Source organism: Schistocerca gregaria, chromosome 2, assembly GCF_023897955.1.
Source record: "Schistocerca gregaria isolate iqSchGreg1 chromosome 2, iqSchGreg1.2, whole genome shotgun sequence".
NCBI lineage: Eukaryota > Metazoa > Arthropoda > Insecta > Orthoptera > Acrididae > Schistocerca > Schistocerca gregaria.
The window spans coordinates 546,580,026-546,599,921 of NC_064921.1; the positions used below are offsets into that span (position 1 = coordinate 546,580,026).

Sequence of the window (19,896 nt, forward strand, 5' to 3'; positions counted from 1 at the left end):
CGTTATGTAGGTGTAGTAAATGGCCAAAACTATCAGAGAGGAAAGCGAGAAGCAGTCGCTGTGTCATTTGCCAATCGTTTAATGAGGACCCAATCGGCTTGCCCAAGTGCGACCGCTTCCGGTAGAGGGAGGTATATTGGCTCCTGATCAAATCCGCCCGGCGGAGTAACGAGGAGGGGTCGGTGTGGTGGCCAGCCAGGATGTGGTTTTAGGTGGTGTCCCACATCCCACTAGGTGAACGTTGCGCCTCAGATACACGCTATGCACACATTTAGTACACTTTCTCACACTTGCTCACATACTTTACCCTGTAGACAGACAGACTGGGTACATTATTTCTTCCTGGGAGGCGGCGGGGTGTGAATAAGAGACTGAAGACCTGACGACCTTTACTCTTTGTTCTTCTTACACACTTACTCAGCATCACCATTATTCCAGGAAAAGAATGCGAGAGTAGGTTATCACGGTGGTGTTAATCTCTATTTGCACGTACGTCTGAAGTCTTCATGTCGCAGTGGAAAAGGCCTTAACTGCTCCTCATCTGTACTGGATGTCATTTATATACGCTAATTAATAGAGTGATGAATCGTTCATGAGCATACAAAGTACTCTTGAGAATGTAAATTTCGAAATATTTGACATTATATACAGCAGGTTTCTAAGAAATATTGTCTGTATGTGAGAAAACGGAATATATTGATTCTCCTCATGTAACGTGTACTAAAGGTATTGTATTCAATTGCTGGGCAAAATTGACTGTTAGTCGGCCGTATGTTGCACATGTGAACAGTGTTGTGCCATAAAGACTTTAAACTTCATGAAATGCAAAATTTGAAATGAAGAAAATGAATCTAATTTAATGCAATAGGAACCTAATTGTGGGCTCATGCAGATGGCTTGGTGAATTCATTGGATGACTCAGAAGATGAAGATGGAGATAGAGATGGTGACAATAACAATGACCACAGATTTGAAGAAACAGGGGAATCAATATCTAATCAGAAAGCAGAAGAATAAAACTCAGAGATGAAGTACATTATGAACGTTACGTGATGTGAAGTGCTATGTTAAACTTGGAATCTCCACAAAACAAATTACTGTAAACAGGGGAGGACAGGGACAGATTTTAATGGTTTTAAATAATAAATCCAGAAATATAAACAACAACAGATTTTTAATAATTCAAGTGGAAGACGGTACTGTTACTAATCCCTGAAACTAAGTATGTTATGTATTGCTAAATATAATTTCTGTTAATGAGCAACTAAAAGTGTCCCTATTCACCCTATCGATGGGATCGTGATGAACTGTCAGAAATATAAACACAGAACAGTACTGCAACAGGCATTAGGGTCAATAGAAACACGAAAATATTTTTTTAAACACAAATTAATCTTTCGAATATAAAAAAATGATGTGTGCCTTGTATTATAACTGATTCTTTCATGATTTGAGTGAAGATACATATTCAGATATTCTTCTACATTTGGGAAAATATAAACACTATCATCTGCGGAGTTTTGTTTCAAAAATGATGATACATAGGTTTCCCTTCATGCACAGTTTCCGTAGTTCTCCCAAAAGGGTGTATTGGATGTCCCTTAAGGCTCTCAAACTTCGATTTTACCCTTTCCCCGACGTGTAATACCCGATCGATAGACTGTTGCTCTACAACCTGATTTGATGTGGATTGTTCTCTTTCTTTAAATCTGTGGTCACTGTTATTGTCCCATCACTATTATATCTCCATCTGCATCTTCTGATTGGTCCACTGAATTCGCCAAGTTTTGTGCCTGGTCATTCGTGCCAGATTGTACACTCAGTTTTCTTTTTCAACCTGGTGTGGGAAAATTGTCATCACGCCACCTTCGATTCGTTAAGAAATCGACCAGGCTGTCATTAACAGAGCTGCTTCCCCAGTTTTGTTCAGATGGCAACATTTGAAGAACTTGTTTCTTATTGAAAGCATGAATAACCGTCTCCTAGAAACCTGAACAAATGTTTTTCTTCATGGTTGTTGATTACATGCCAAGAGCTTGTTGCAAAAATCAAGTCAAGTAATTCTTATCAATTCCTGAACATTTGTTGTTAGTTCTGCTCTTCCAGTTCTCCAGCACCTGTTCCCAAGCCCGTTTCAGTGGCCTAAACATTGCGACATCTAGAGGTTTTATAACATGTATTTCGACGCGCAAGTCGGCGAAGTGGCGTCATATCGAAAGACTTGCACCCGGCGAACGGTCTACCTGACTAGAGGCCCTAATCACACGACATTTACATTTACATAATATGTATTGAATTTGGTGCAAAAAAAACACAGTATCATTTTTTTCACACAAATCAGTGATAGCTGGAGACAGATGAGAGCTCAAGTTGTCGACTTTTCTTACCTCAAAACGACGAAAATAAGTTATCACTATAGACTTACACCAGTCTAAGAAACAGCTGCCATCCATCCAACTTGATCTACTTTATGTTAAACATTGTCCCAGCAGGATCACCTTCACCACATAGATCGTATGGGTGTTTAGCTTAGTATAGTACGCAAGGTCGCAATAGTGTGCCCTCGCCAGTAGCAGCAAACATTAAACTTACACTGAATTTTGTTGCTTCATGACCCTGTCAGGGTATTTGCAGCCTCTTTTACACACAAATTGTCTCTTTCCAGAGTCATCCGCCGGGCTCTTCTCATCGTAATTTAATATTTGCTCTGGGGAACACCATCGAATTATTTTCAACTCTTCAAATAACGAACAACATCCTGTGAGTTAATTTTAGCCCTACTTTGGGATGTGTTTTGACATATTCGTGGAGCAATATCTTTATGTCTGTTGATGAAACGTTGTGCCCAGTCTGGACCCGGAAGATTATTTTGAAATTATTTTATTATTATTCCTTCTCTCATCAAATGGTGCTTCACAAAACGTCGCAAGGCAAAGATGCCCCCTCTTGTACAAGTAAAAATACTTTTCGCAGTCTTCAGTAGATACACCAAAGGCTATTTGGCCTCCTTTCTTTTTCAACATTATTTTGCTGAACCTTTCGCAATGCATATTTCGAAATTTTAAATTTATTTGAAGCATTTTTGAGTGACATCCTATTTCTAATGGCTTGTATAACGCTTTCAAGGTCCACTTATGCGGCATGTTTCCCCTTGCCACTAATGCGGCAAGGGGAAACTACAGCCGTAATTTTTCCCGTGGGCAAGCAGCTGTACTGTATGATTAAATGATGATGGCGTCCTCTTGGTTAAAATATTCCGGAGGTAACGTAATCCCTCATTCGGATCCGCGGGCGGGGACTACTTAGGAGGACGTTGTTATCAGGAGAAAAACAACTGGCGTTCTATGGGTCGGAGCGTGGAATGTCAGATCCCTTAATCGGGCAGGTAGGTTAGAAAATTTAAAAGGATAATGGATAGGTTAAAGTTAGATATAGTGGGAATTAGTGAAGTTCGGTGGCAGGATGAACAAGACTTCTGGTCAGGTGAATACAGGTTTGTAAATTCAAAATCAAGTAGGTGTAATGCAGGAGTAGGTTTAATAATGAATAAAAAAAAGTAGGAATGCGGGTAAGTTACTACAAACAGCATAGTGAACGCATTATTATGGCCAAGATAGATACGAAGCCCATGCCTACCACAATAGTACAAGTATATAAGCCAACTAGCTCCGCAAATGACGAAGAGATTGATGAAATGTATGATGAGATAAAAGAAATTATTGAGATAGTGAAGGGACACGAAAATTTAATACCCATGGGTGACAGAAATTCGATAGTAGAGAAAGGAAGAGAAGGAAACGTAGTAGGTGAATATGGAATGAAAGAGGAAGCCGCCTGGTAGAATTTTGCACAGAGCATAACTTAATCATAGCTAACACTTGGTTCAAGAATCATGAAATAAGACTGTATACATGGAAGAAGCCTGGAGATACTGGAAGGTGTCTGATAGATTATATAATGGTAAGTCAGAGATTTAGGAACCAGGTTTTAAATTGTAAGACATTTCCAGGGGCAGATGTGCATTCTGACCACAATCTATTGGTTATGGACTGTAGATTAAAACTGAAGAAACTGCAAAAAGGTGGGAATTTAAGGAGATGGGATCTGGATAAATTGAAAGAACCAGAGGTTGTAGAGAGTTTCAGGGAGAGCATTAAGGAACGATTGACAAGAATGGGGGAAAAGAAATACAGTAGAAGAAGAATGGGTACGTTTGAGAGATGGAATAGTGAAAGCAGCAGAGGATCAAGTAGGTAAAAAGACGAGGGCTAATAGAAATCCTTGGAAAACAGAAGAGATATTGAATTTAACTGATGAAAGAAGAAAATACAAGAACGCAGTAAATGAAGCAGGCAAAAAGGAATACAAACGTCTCAAAAATGAGATCGACAGGAAGTGCAAAATGGCTAAGCAGGGATGGCTAGAGGACAAATGTAAGAATGTAGAGGCTTATCTCACTAGGGGTAAGATAGATACTCCTACAGCAAAATTAAAGAGACCTTTGGAGAGAAGAGAACCACGTGTATGAACATCAAGAGCTCAGATGGAAACTCAGTTCTAAGCAAACAAGGGAAAGCAGAAAGGTGGAAGGGGTATATAGAGGGTCTATACAAGGGCGATGTTCTAGAAGACAATATTGTGGAAATGGAAGAGGAGGTAGAAGAAGATGAAATGGAGATATGATACTGCGTGAAGAGTTTGGCAGAGCACTGAAACACCTACGTCGAAACAAGGCAACGGGAGTAGACAACATTCCCTTTGAACTATTGATAGCCTTGTGAGAGCCAGTCCTGACAAAACTCTACCATCTGGTGAGCATGATGTATGAGACTGGAGTAATACCATCATAGTGCAAGAAGAATATAATAATTCCAATCCCAAAGAAAGCAGGTGCTGACGGATGTGAAAATTACCGAACTATCAGTTTAATAAGCCACGACTGCAAAATACTAACACGAATTCTTTAGAGACGAATGGAAAAGCTGGTAGAAGCCGACCTCGGTGAAGATGAGTTTCGATTCCGTAGAAATGCTGGAACACGTGAGGCAATACTGACCCTACGACTTATCTTAGAGAATAGATCAAGGAAAGGCATGTCTACGTTTCTAGCATTAGTAGACTTAGAGAAAGCTTTTCACAATGTTGACTGGAACACTCTCTTTCAAATTCTGAAGGTGGCAGGGCTAAAATACAGGGAGCGAAAGTCTATTTACAATTTGTACAGAAATCAGATGGCAGTTATAAGAGTCGAGGTGCATGAAAGGGAAGCAGTGGTCGGGAAGGGAATGAGACAGGGTTGTAGCCTATCCCCGATGTTATTCAATCTGTATATTGAGCAAGCGGTAAAGGAAAAAAAAAGATAAATTCGGAGTAGGAATTAAAATCTGTGGAGAAGAAATAAAAATTTTGAGGTTCGCCGATGATGAGACAGCAAAGGACCTGGAAGAGTAGCTGGACAGAATGGACAGTGTCTTGAAAGGAGGATATAAGATGAACAACAAAAGCAAAACGAGGATAATGGAATGTAGTCGAATCGCTGCGGGAATTAGATTAGGGAACGAGACGCTTAAAGTAATAAATGAGTTTTGCTATTTGGGGAGCAAAATAACTGATGATGGTCGAAGTAGAGAGGATACAAAATGTAGACTGGAAATGGAAAGGAAAGCGTTTCTGAAGAAGAGAAATTTGTTAACATCGAGTATAGATTTAAGTGTGAGGAAGTCGTTTCTGAAAGTATTTGTATGGGGTGTAGCCATGTATGGAAGTGAAACGTGGACGATAAATAGTTTAGAAAAGAAGAAGAGAATAGAAGCTTTCGAAATGTGGTGCTACAGAAGAATGCTGAAGATTAGATGGGTAGATCACATAACTAATGAGGAGCTTTTAAACAGATTTTGGGAGAAGAGAAATTTGTGGCACAACTTGACTAGAAGGAGGGATCGGTTGGTAGGACATATTCTGAGGCATCAAGGGATCACCAACTTAGTATTGGAGGGCAGCGTGGAGGGTGAAAATCGTAGAGGGAGACCAAGAGATGAATACACTAAGCAGATTCAGAAGGATGTAGGTTGCAGTAGGTACTGGGAGATGAAGAAACTTGCACAGGATAGAGTAGCTTGGAGAGCTGCATCAAACCAGTCTCTGGACTGAAGACCACAACAACAACAATGGTATTTATCTGGAAATTACTGACGACATCCACGAATAGGGGCTTTAATTTGTTGACATTAAATATTTTACAACAATTCCTGAAGCGCAGTTCTTATAATCTTGAATTACAATGAGAGATTCCTTGTGTATTTCCTGTTGTCGGTAAAAAATGTGAGGTGTCTATTCGATGACGAAAGTAAATATTTTTCTTGCACCAGGCACAACAGCCAAAAGATAAATTAATGCACTCGGGCACTTCATTATTATTAGTAATTTTATTCATGCAGAACTTGCAGAACTAGAATGGAGTACAAATCTGTCGTGGGCTATGTTCTGCACATTGTACCGTGTACCACGCATACTTGATAAAATTTGTAAAATTTGCTGACGCAAACTGACGAGTCAGAAATGACAGATGTTTAACAGAACTGTTCCGCTGATAAACCTGAAATGACAAGGAGCTATCAGAAATGGTATTATCCTTTAATTTTCTGAGAATTGCTTTACACTACTGATTTTTTTTCATCGAAAGGCTGGATCACACTATTAGTCTCAGGTCGAACCCTAGTTATGTTAAGAGTCTTTTCCTCATCCTCATAAAGACAGAGCTGTCGTTATGTCCAGACCAAGAATCAAACAGGCGCAACGAAATACCTGTACATTCTGCAGATGGTAAGAAGACGTTCCGGGTGTAACACTGATAATTATTCTCTTCTGTCTTCCTAGATTATGCTACGTCGATTGCAAGACTTTCGAAAGTAAACAGTCATTTCTTTGATTTTGCTCCTAATTTCCCGTGAGGTTACTGAAGACAGATACGGAGCTGCAGAAACAGTAATCCACTGGTACTCATTCCTGGGATGATTGTATATAAATGTGGTAAATTGTATACGAATGTGTTATAACATTAATGGACGCAAGCGAGTCTGTCATTTTTTCGTTCAAAATGATAAAGTGCGGTTTGCACGCAGTTCTTACTCGAAACCTGACTGACTGGCTTTACGCACAGCATTTTATGGAGTAACAAGAAGGTTCTCTACAGAATAGCCTGTTAACAACGTCTCCTCTACGCGTTTCCTTGAAGTAAACTACGCAATTTTGTGATTTTATTTATCGTATAATTTCTTGACTGGAAATCAGTGGACTACTGTTTATCTCACTTGCAATTGAGAGTGCACATTTTCGTACATCTTCTCGGTAATGATGCATTGCCGCGCGGGATTTGCCGAGCGGTCTCAGGCGCTGCAGTCATGTACTGTCTACATCTACATTTATATTCCGCAAGCAACCCAACGGTGTGTGGCGGAGGGCTCATTAACTCCCTTTCCTGTTCCAGTCGCGTATGGTTCGCGGGAAGAACGACTGTCTGAAGGCCTCCGTGCGCGCTCTAATCTCTGAAATTTTACATTGGTGATCTCCTCGGGAGGTATAAGTAGGGGGAAGCAATATATTCGATACCTCATCCAGAAACGCACCCTCTCGAAACCTGGACACCAAGCTACACCGCGATGCAGAGCGCCTCTCTTGCAGAGTCTGCCACTTGAGTTTTTTTAAACATCTCCGTAACGCTATCACAGCTACCAAATAACCCTGTGACGAAACGCGCCGCTCTTCGTTGGATCTTCTCTACCTCCTCCGTCAACCCGATCAGGTACGGATCCCACACTGATGAGCAATACTCAAGTATAGGTCGAACGAGTGTTTTGTAAGCCACCTCCTTTGTTGATGGACTACATTTTCTAAGGACTCTCCCAATGAATCTTAACCTGGTACCCGCCTTACCAACAATTAATTTCATATGATCATTCCACTTCAAATCGTTCCGTACGCATACTCCCAGATATTTTACAGAAGTAACTGCTACCAGTGTTTGTTCCGCTATCATATAATCATACAATAAAGGATCCTTCTTTCTATGTATTCGCAATATATTACATTTGTCTATGTTAAGGGTCAGTTGCCACTCCCTGCACCAAGTGCCTATCCGCTGCAGATCTTCCTGGATTTCGCTACAATTTTCTAATGCTGCAACTTCTCTGTATACTACAACATCATCCGCGAAAAGCCGCATGGAACTTCCGACAATATCTACTAGGTCATTTATACATATTGTGAAAAGCAATGGTCCCATAACACTCCCCTGTGGCACACCAGAGGTTACTTTAACGTCTGTAGACGTCTCTCCATTGATAAGAACATGTGTTCTGTTTGCTAAAAACTCTTCAATCCAGCCACACAGCTGTTCTGATATTCCGTAGGCTCTTATTTTGTTTATTAGGCGATAGTGCGTAACTGTATCGAACGCGTTCCGGAAGTCAAGAAAAATAGCATCTACCTGGGAGCCTGTATCTAATATTTTCTGGGCGGCTAGTCCCGGCGGATATTCGAGTACTTCCTCGGGCATTGCTGTGTGTGTTTGTCCTTAGCATAATATAGGTTAAGTAGCGTGTAATCTTAGGGACTGATGACCTTACCAGTTAGGTCCCATACGATTTCACTCACATTTGAACAATGATGCATTGAGTCTCACGAGCAGTTATAAATCTTTCGAATAGTTTTTCTTTCACGATTTTCCGACATTCATTTTGGCAAATATGTTGTTCATCGTGTAACTCTTTTTTTCCAATTATACAATTAATCTTTAGATTTTAGAAAACGAAACCCGCTCTGTACTGCTGAAGTTTGAGTGTATTCTCTCTCCTACATTTAACCAAAAATTTATAGCCTTTCCTGTGTCACTGAAAGCTATCATTGTACATATTTGCTTTGGACTAGAAAGGTACTATGTTTTTGTTCTGAGCTTTAATTAGCACAACAATCATCTTTCAAACCACAATTCATGGAACTGTGCGATTTATTTCGTGTTTCTTCCACTGTTTCCACAATTTATAACGAAATGGTGAGATCACTTGAGTAACTGTCCGTGAAATTGACTAAGAAGTAATACACATGCAGGTACTTTGGAGAAGTAGGTGTCTTTGTATGGCGGTTTTTGTGTATCGTCAACATTGACAAGTGCAACGAATATGAATGATACGATACTCTATGGTATTCTGCGGTTTGAATTCACTCTGTTATTTAGCAGTTGCATTGATTTGATTTTGTAAATGATACTGACAATATTATACACTTGTATAATGCAGTATTCAAACTATAAGTTGCACAAGAATTCCACCTGACGTAGTGTAATAATGTTGACTGTAAGCTGTGTTCATATCACTAAAATTACAAATCGTACATCAGAGATTATATATATATATATATTTGAATTGATCATGAAAAGGAACCATAGAATACCACCCGCACACAACACTGACGTATGCTACCAAAAATATTTTTCTCCGTGATTCGTGCGTAGTTTAATTTTGGCCACCTACATCAGCAATGAAATCTTGTTCAACAATAAATACCATCAGCACCGTTCTTAGAAAATGCTGTCTGATTCGATTAATTTTTTCTTTTATAAATAGAGTTCAGTACCACATTTATTTCTTACACATCGGAATATTGAAAGTTTGCAGTTTCGAGTAATTTAAATTTGCCGCTGTAAAAAAGTTAAGATGGTGGCCAACAAAAGATAGAGGATTTCTTTTTTGATTAAGATTTTCATTTTCCCAATAAATCATTTAAATTGATGCTACCAATAAAAAGAAATTATTAAATTATTTTTCAAATTAGTTTAACACAAACCCATGCTATTTTCAACTAGAAGTGCAGACGAAGTTGCTATATAATCGCAACTGACAATGGCTGCGCTTCTTGCAGCTATGATAAAACAATTAATACATAATTATAATTAAAAGAGGAAGTGAATTTTCAATAATTAATCATAAATAGTTTTAGCGCATTTGGCTCTATTTGTTTTACCAGCAAATGAACATAAAAGTACAATAATTTTACATTAAATGTTTTCATTTAACAGACCTCAAATCGATTCGCGTCTTGCGATGTACATCAGAAGAAGACGAGAAAAGGGCACAAAACAAAAGAAAAGAATGACATAGATTAATAAAGAATGTGAGACAAATATTGTCTCTGTTTTACATAATTATCATCTTTTTAAGAAATAACTACGTACTTGAATGAATATTATCCACACGTTCATATTCCACTCGTAATAATATACATATCGTGGATGTTATATTTGATTAAATACCACTTTCTTCATGTTTTACCTTTGCGATGTTGAAAACATTACTTGGATTCAGCATTACTGTGAAAGTCTGGACAAAGACAGATGCTATTAGCAAGCATGTACGAAGAAATCAGAAAGAAAATTAAATTCGATTTTGTCTCCATTGTTAACATTTAGAGATACAACAAAGGGAATAGCAAATTATTATGGACGTTAAATGAGCTGCAAATTCGAGCGAATATAAACTGTGAACAATTGTCAGAGAAACCACCGTAAACTGAAATACTCTTTACAAATTACCATCGCGTTGTGCCGAGTTACCTGTTTACGGAAGTGTCGTCTACCAAGGATATGCGCCCGCCATATCGCACACGTACTGTTTGTTACAGCTACGACAGGGGTTTACATTTCTCCTGCCGCCTAGTGAGATACCAGTTTGGCAATTTTCAAGGTTTGGAAATATACTTGCGTTGTGTCCTAGTGTGATGTCAAAGAAAATTTCATGGGACATTGAGTATAAAAGTTCCCCTAAACGACGCCAGCTAAGTAGTGATATATGTTTGTGTGTACACATTGTTAATGTTACTGAAATGGTTGTACTGATTCTTTGAATGTGCTTTATCTGTTTCAAATGCATCATGAGAGAGGACAAGGTGTTCCATCCGGCTACAGGAGTCGCTGAGTCAAAGAAGACTTCGAGAGGTAATTTTCAGAAGTCGGATGGACATTTTGAAATTTTAAGGAAAGGTTCTCATACTGGCGTCTTACAGGAAATATCAACATTCTTAGGCGCGATGTATTGCGAGCGCTAAATGGAAAAAAAATCTGACTTTAGTGATTGTTGCTACTATGTAACGACTATAGCTCCATATGTTGGTTTGGATCATTAACTGATAGTGCAAAGTTTCGGTGAGGTATTGCAGGAATAATGATTTAATGTCAGTGACGATATGAGAGAATTTCTAATGTCTTGTCAAATAAGAACACACAAAGCTAAGAAATCGGTGATCGGAATTTAAGTGTTTGCTATATTGTTGAGACTTAAGTAAAAGATGTGGTAATGGACTCCAGATTTCCTATATCTGGACTTAGGTTTTCCGTGATTTTCCTAAATCGCTCCTGGCAATTGTCGGTATGGTTCCTTTGAACGGTAACGGCCGGCTACCTTCTCCATCGTATCCTAATCCGATGAGACCGATGACCTCGCTGTCTGGTCTCCTCCCCCAAAACAACCTAACCCCAGCCAATCCTAAATTCTGCTAAATATTCATAGCCAAATAGTACAGAGGAACTTTGAAGTGTATTAGTAACTGTTTACGGATAAACGTGTTATGTGCTTGTGACTCACAATGTCATTGCTGGCTGACTGTATTATGTAAGTACATTTTTGAGTGATTTTGAGGAGTGTGAAGGTAGGCACAAGCTTCACTTTACGTCTATTATGTGATTAATGACTGGACTGGCCCGATACCCGTAAATGACAATTAATTTACGCTTTGACGAAAACAGATATGTTAACAGAGGGACTATAATCCATTAACAACAATTTCTATTGTTTTTTTTTTAAATTCATATTTACAGTCCACGAGTTTTAGGACAAATTTGTCCACGGCTCGTGGTCTTGCGGTAGCGTTCCAGCTTCCCGCGCTCGGGGTCCTGGGTTCGATTCCCGGCGGGGTGAGGGATTTTCTCTGCCTCGAGATGACTGTGTGTCTTTCATCATTATTTCACCCTCATTCACTCGCAAGTCGCCGTTGCCGTAGTGACATTACAAAACTTGTGGAGCGGCGGCCGAACCGCCCCGCGAGGGGTATCCCGGCCACCAATGCCATACGCTCATTATCAACAACACAAATTTTGCGTCCAGGACTTTCTCTTATTGCTTTTGGTTCCCAAAAAAGAAATACAGCCCACTAATTTGAGGAAGATATGATTACGAAGCGGAGGAGCATTGCTTGTTTCCAACAAATGCACGGATTTCGGCGTTATATGATCACTTGCAGCTGGTGACAACACGGTCTTGACATTATCGAATTAAGGAATCATTACAAATTCTACTCCATTAGGGAAATTGGTCACGATTCAGAACGAAGAAAATCTGGCAGTGAACGAGCAGTGTTTCGACAGTTACGACAGGACGGCGCAAGGGCAATAAGAGCGAAGTTCTGGACGAGGTGTGAGGACTTAGTGCGACTATGGACGGTGAGTGGTATCTCGCATCCGCAGCCAGGTTACTTTGTTCAGGTGCAGTCTGGTAGCAGTTGCAGTAGGGGGGGGGGGGGGGGGGGGGGGGGCTGGCTGCCGGTCCCCAGTGCAGAGTTAGAGTCTGCGAGCGCATTTGGAAGACAGCGGGAGGAACCGTCAACTCCCCGCCAGCCGACGGCACTTCTGTGCAGGCGATAGCAGCGCATCCGACGGAAAGGATGCGGCTGCGAGTCTACAAGAAATAACGTGACTTAACGGTGAGTCGTTTACAAAACGATGACACTGGTGTGATATGTGAATGTGTAGGTTTGTCGGGCATGAGCGAATTTAAAGTGCCTCATTTTGAACGTAGTAGCGCTCTGTGTGTTTAGTAGATGATTAATTTTCTTAAGAGTAAATAGGATAGTCGTTTAAAATGAAAGTAGATGTAAATCAGATGTTTAAAGAACCCAGGAAGCAATTAGCAAAAGATATGAAGGAATGATTAGATAAGACAATTAGAGCGTTAAGGAAATATAATAGAGATATAAAAAGTGGAATAACCGAGCTAATAGGGGCTACAGCTACTATTAAAAACGAAAATCAGAAAATCATAGGGCAGATGAAGGAATAACACGAGACTCCTATCCGAGACCTCGAGCGGAAAAATAGTGAATCGATTAGGATATTAATACTCTGACGGTTGATGTAACTAACCTTAAGACTGCATTGTTTAATGACTAGACAGTAGCGTCCATCAAAGAGGAGAAATTAGATCTGGAAAATAAACAGGAGGAAAGCTTAGCTGACCTAAAAAGGGAAGTACGGGATGAGCGTAAGGAAATCGAAAAATGATGGCAAACAAGCCGAACAAGACGCACAAAAGACCGCGAAACTACAGCCTAACGTAGTCTTTGGCGAATTGCGCGGTACTACCAATTTAAGCACATTAGCTCAAGCTGTCCCAAAAACAACGGACAATCATGACGAGCAACTGATCGAAGTGGGAGGGACTGGAGAAAATTCTAACGGTCCGATAACACTGAAAACATACACCAGATATCCTCACCATGCCCCAGTTTGCAAATAAATAATGAGGTTACCAGTAGAAAAGACGGGAAGTAACGAGTGTAATACAAGGGTAAAGGTGGAAGGTAATTATTGTGTTGCTAATCCCGAGAGATAGTTCTCCAGAGACTTCCGTATGGAAAGGGGAGGACATCTTGCAAACAGATTTCCGGTATTTAAGCCTGAGGGAGATCTATACCCTATAATTTCCTTGGGAGCTTTGGAAAATGCATTGCTGTCTTCCTGGGATTATAGCAAGAGAATCACATTTGCATCGGTCACCTAGAGAAAGAGACATCAGAGTAGGGTATATTCCATGCCAATGAATTCAATAGTTGGGAGGATGTTTGCAGACAATTTAAAGACACATACTGTTCTGAAGGAGAACAACGAAAGTTAATTTTAGAATTATTAGACACTAGCCCTTATAACCACAGTTAGGGCAAATTTTTCAAATATTGTGAGTGGCATCTCAATAGACGGAAATTCTTGGATGAACCTATAATTGTGAGACAGCTAATCAAGATGATAATAAGCCGAGTGCTGTCACATGTAAGAGAGAAGATGATCAGTACAGAGTGGGGTAAGGTAAACAATTTTAAGTTTTCTAGAACAACTGGGTATTTTGAGCAAGACACGCGAAGAAGAGCATTCTAGATCTAACAGGCTTGACTTCAGGAAGAATATGTGAGGTCCTCGTACGGAAGAGGAAGTACATAGTAACTAGTATTGCCAGATATCAAAAGTAATGACGAAACTACAGGGAAGTAAACAGTTTACAAAGGAATAGGAAACCCTAAGGTAGAAGTTGTTGAACAGGTGAGAAGTGGAAGAGTTGTCTCGGGTAGGGTCTTACCGAGGTAACGCTAATCGATAAACAAAGGTCGCATGACATAGGTGATATTAATACTGAGGAAGAACGAAGGTAATGAGAAGAACTGCTAGATGAACCCAAGTACTTCATGGAAAGGCCGTTAGTAAGACTTATTATTCAAGGAATGCTGCAAGGCGAGAGGGTTAATTCTGTTGTGGGCTCTGGGAGAAAAACGTCTGTGGTGATCAGTTCTACTGCGGTACTGTTCAGAAACGAGGGCGATTTTCTGTACTACAAATATTGTGAGTTCAGATTATTGGTATTACAGGCAACAGAGCGAAGTTCGTCAATCAGGAAGTATTGTTAATCTTTACTTTAATTAACACTGTCTTCAGTCACAATTTCCTGGTGGTACTAAATATGAATATTCCACTACTAGTAGGCATGGATTGATGTACTAAATAAATTTTGAAATTAAAAATCTGTAATGCAGTACTCTAGGGATATATTCAAATATATTTTTATCAGTACAGAATCTATAGCCAATGATGACTTGGAATTAGTGCAGTGGTGTAAGCGACAGTGGCAAGTGCTGCACAAATCGAGGGTAAAGTTAATGAAAGCGATTGCCTTACCTTAGACGGATGTAAAGATTTAATGAGGTTGTTAACTGATTTTAGAGGCGTTCTCTGACTGGCCTGATCGTGTTGGTGGTTATGAGTCCAAATTAAAATTAAAATAGATAAACCATTTTTAAAAGGGCTTACATAAGTACCTTTAGCCTTAAAGCCTGCAGCTAACATATACAGAAAATGGTCGAGCCAAGAGTCACTATTCGATCAAAGAGTGTTTGTAACAATCCCTTGTTGGTGGTAAAGAAACCTCAGAGGTGGGGTGCAAACTTTAAAACAGGTCATACAGATGGAGAGGGATCGTCAGTAGCCCACAGAAGTAGTATCGTCGAAATCTGATGGACGGAGATATGTTAGCAGCATGGATCTGAACTCCAGATATTGGCAGGTCAGTCTCCATCCAGAATCGCGTAAGTGTACTGTTTTCGATCGAATGTTGACCATTTCTATTTTATGTGTTACCATTAGGGCTTAATGTGTCTGTCTGTGTTCATGACAGGCTTAAATTTAGCCTTAAAGCTTAGATTCAAATGGCTCTGAGCACTATGGGACTTAACATCTATGGTCATCAGTCCCATAGAACTTAGAACTACTTAAACCTAACTAACCTAAGGACATCACACAACACCCAGTCATCACGAGGCCCAGAATATACCTGACCCCGCCGGGAATTTAGCCTTAGGGGAAGAAGGGTTAAAAATAAATTAATTTACGTGGATGACGTAGGTATTATGTACAGGCTTTGGGTAGATCACCTATTAGAATTGGAGGATGTATCTGTTACGTTTAGACAGAAAGACATTATGGTAGAATCATCGAAGCCGCCATTTGGTAAGAATATGGTGAAGTTTTTGAGCCATATTGTCGATGTAACAGTATTATGGCCAGGCGTACGGTCAGTGAATGCAATAGCCAAACCTCCTTATCCAAAAAATAAGGAGCAACTAAAGCCATTTTTAGATATTGGCAATGTTTACAGAAAACTCATTGGAAAAGTAATACAAATGATCCTAACATTATGTGCTTATTAAAACAAAGAATGTGCAGCATTTGATAGAATCGAAAAAGATTTAATAAACAGCAAATTATTATACCGTAAAATTTTTATGGAAGTGTAATTTATCCATAGATGAATAAGACTGTGGAACTGCCTGTGAAGTGTTTTAGAGAGATGTAACTGGAGAATAAGATATCCATCACAGTTTAGCTATTCTTAGTAGGATATTGAATAAACATCAAAGGAATTATACAGTGCCATAATGGAGAAGGTAACAATCGTGGTATGAGATATTTAGACATCTACTACCTGGTAATAAAACTATAGCTCACGTGTACCATCAAATGTTGACGTTTCTTATCAGTAGAAAGCTACATCACAGACTTACAAGATGGGTCTTATTCCTTCATGAGTTCGACCTAGAGGCCAAATGTGTCGAAGTAATTAAGAATGTTGCTACCAGTGGATTCTCCAGGTTAAGTTTGGGCTACGATAATACGTATTCAGCCCTAGATTCGAGAACTACATTTATGATTTTCTTCTTGAAAAGAGGAGAACGTAGTCCAAGTGTGAGAACTCGAGCCGAATGTTGTAGGATTATCATGTATCTAAAATTGTTGATGGTAAGTAATTACTAAAAAGGCAACTGGCTATAATGTAACGATATTTTATATTGGACATGTGGGGAAAACAGCACAAACTGGGGAATATGTGTACTTAGTCATACTATTATAAAACTTGCGGAACATATTCACCAAATGTTATGACCATTACGGTGCCAGAAGGTGTACACAGAACATGATTAAGCATTACTATTTTAAGAACATGCGTAGTGCGATACAAAAATTTATTAGATCACGTGTAATCTGCCAGCTAGTAAAGGAGATGTTAAGCCCAGTTACGTATATATTGTCTCTAGTGATACATGAAGTGTGTGTGGTTTATTGCATACCTCTGCCTCAAGAAAAAATAGGGTTGCAGTACATCTTTGTTGTAAGTGAATGCTGGTCGAAATAAATTCGCTTGTTTCCTTTAAAGAACGCAAATGTGCGGAATGTGGTGAATTACTCTGAAAGAGATTATTTTGTGAATGTTGGTACACCTAAATGGATGTCAACAGATAATGGAAGACAGTTCATCAGTAAAGATTGCAAAGAATTAATAGGTAAATATAAAATTAAAGCCATACATTAAGTAACCCAACAGTACGGTTTATGCAGGACCTGGGGAGGCTTTGTAGGACATACTGTGCAGAAGGTCACACTAGATACGTAGATTTGGTACCCATATTTGAGTTACAGTTAAACGAAATGTCTCATATAGTACTGGTTTGGAGCCTATTGAGGTGACTGGGGAAGATGTGCTCGGAGAACCTTTGTTAAACATATTGAAATACCCTGAAGAGCGTCAGACTTAGTTGAAGCTAGACTGACTCAGAGTGAAACAATAGTCTTCAGAAATATGATGAGATGGCAGCGAGGCCATGTTTTCAATTGAGCGGTAAAGGTCATGGTACAGTCTCATTTCCGGAGTCCTGAAGGCTGAGAGGGAGTGGGATAATTGTTTTCCAATTATTTCAGGGACCGTAGGAAGTGTCAGCCATTTATCTTAAAGCAGTAGTGTTGCAGGAATCCGCGCCTATGGTTATTAAAGGCCTGTACAGTGTATCACACGTAATAAAATGTCGTGAGGTGTAGAAGCACCTATGCAATACTAAGTAAGTGTCGCTAGAAAGTGATTTTGTTTTCACTGGTTAAGAAAGTGAACTGCAGAAGGAAGCAGTATCATACACCCAAGTAAACTAAGTACACTGTTATGTATAAACATAAGTCCACAAAATGTAAGTGTAAAGCTAAAACAAAATGGTAAACTTACTACTTACGTACCCAATAACTATGCGGTATACTTTAGGATGAAAGTTCCACATCGTTAAGTAGGCAGGAAAACGAGAGAAACTATACACAATGAAGTATTATAGATGTATTACACAGATATACCTTGAGTGTTCCTTTTTGGAATGTTTGTGTGAATACAAGTGAGTAGAAATTTAGTAGTAAATGAATACTATATCTGTTGCCACCCATGGGTGGACTAGTATTGCTACTTGAAGTGGCTATGTTCTCTAACGTAGGTACATAGCCCCTGGGGCTGTTTGGACACACAGACCTTGGGCTGACATGTGCATTACGTAGTTCGGTCAGTCGTACAATCAGTTCCTTTAAGGTGGGCAGTAATACGTTTTGTCACAGGTAGCATTGTATAAGAAGGATTTAGATTGGAGACTTTCCGAGTAGGTACAACCGAACAAATATTCAGTAGGTAAATCTAGGGGCAAAAATGTGTAAAAACCTATTCTTGTAAAAGACCGAATCCGTAAAAGTTAGTCCGCAGCTCGTGGTCGTGCGGTAGCGTTCTCGCTTCACACGCCCGGGTTCCCGTGTTCAGTTCCCGGCGTGGTCAGGAATTTTCTCTGCCTCGTGATGACTGGCTGTTGTGTGCTATCCTTAGGTTAGTTAGGTTTAAGTAGTTCTAAGTTCTAGGGGACTGATGACCATAGAGGTTAAGTCCCATAGTGCTCAGAGCCATTTGAACCAACAGTAAAAGGTACATGAGAAATAACGTTCAAGATGTGTGCTAATACAATTTTCAGCTATACTTACATTCAAGAAAGCAAAAGCTGCCAAAGAAATGTTGAAGGGGTCTGTACGGATGGATGAGGAAGCAAACAGTTGCACTTATTCTCAACAACTGAACTGGTAGACGAGTTTGTCGGGCACAGGGTCGTAACGTAATAGTTAGGATTGCAAATGCACATTTACTAAGAACAAGATGTGAAGTTTTCTCTCCTGTATTGGTAAATAAGTTAACAGGTTTTATTTGTCGTTCTTTGAACTTATTATTTGATGTACAGGTTATAAACGAAACACAAAGAATCACATAATATTACAGTTTTATTTATGACTCTTGGTAACAAAAGCAATCGGAGGGATATTTGTTTGTCAGAGAACAGCAAGCTGATGGGGCAAAATAATCACTGGAAAAGCTTGTCATACGGTACCTACGAATACCTATTCATGCAACAGCAAACTCATGGACCAAGGGATTATTACACTTACACTGACCCTTAATGATGTGTGTGGTTAATCAATTGAGTAAATTTAGGATGAAATGTGAAGTTGCCAATCACAATACTAGGGAAGAATAGTTCCCATACAGATTTTATGTTCCTGTCTTACTATCAGAATTGAGTTTTGCATTCTTGTGGAATAGTCCTTAACCGATTGCCGGCAAAGATTTCAGGAAAACTGAAATCTCTAAAATGCTCAAAAAAGTATCATATTAGGCATTCCCGTAATTTATCAGGTTATTTTGACTCGCACGTGCAAATTTCAGTTACTATTCAACTTTACCAGCCAACGGCCTTGCAGCAGTGGTAACACCGGTTCCCGTCAGATCACCGAAGTTAAGCGCTGCCGGGTTGGGATAGCACTTGGATGGGTGACCATCCGATCAGCCAAGCGCTGTTGGCAAGCAAGGTGCACTTAGGCCTTGTGAGGTAAACTGAGGAGCTACTTGATTGAGAAGTAGCGGCTCCGGTCACGTAAACTGACGTACAGCCGGGAGAGTGGTATGCTGACCACATGCCCCTCCAAATCCGCATCCAGTGACGCCTGTGAGCTACGGATGACACGGCGGCATTGTGCCTTCACGGCCTGTTCGGGTAGAGTTTAGTTTATTCAACTTTACTAATATACACTGTCTGATCAAAAGTATCCTGATACCTTGTGTAATACGAGACTGTACGGCAAGAAAGGAAGAATGAATTGATTGTTGGTGTTAATAACTATCATCCTCCTCTACAGCCTCTGCATTATTACAGATGACGCGTCACTGAGCACATTTGTTCTGTGCATGA

General features: G+C 39.7%; 1 pseudogene; it reads left to right on the forward strand.

Moving 5' to 3' along the window:
- Positions 1-19,392: 19,392 nt before the first annotated feature.
- LOC126337191 (5S ribosomal RNA) lies at positions 19,393-19,510 on the forward strand (annotated as a pseudogene).
- Positions 19,511-19,896: the final 386 nt, after the last annotated feature.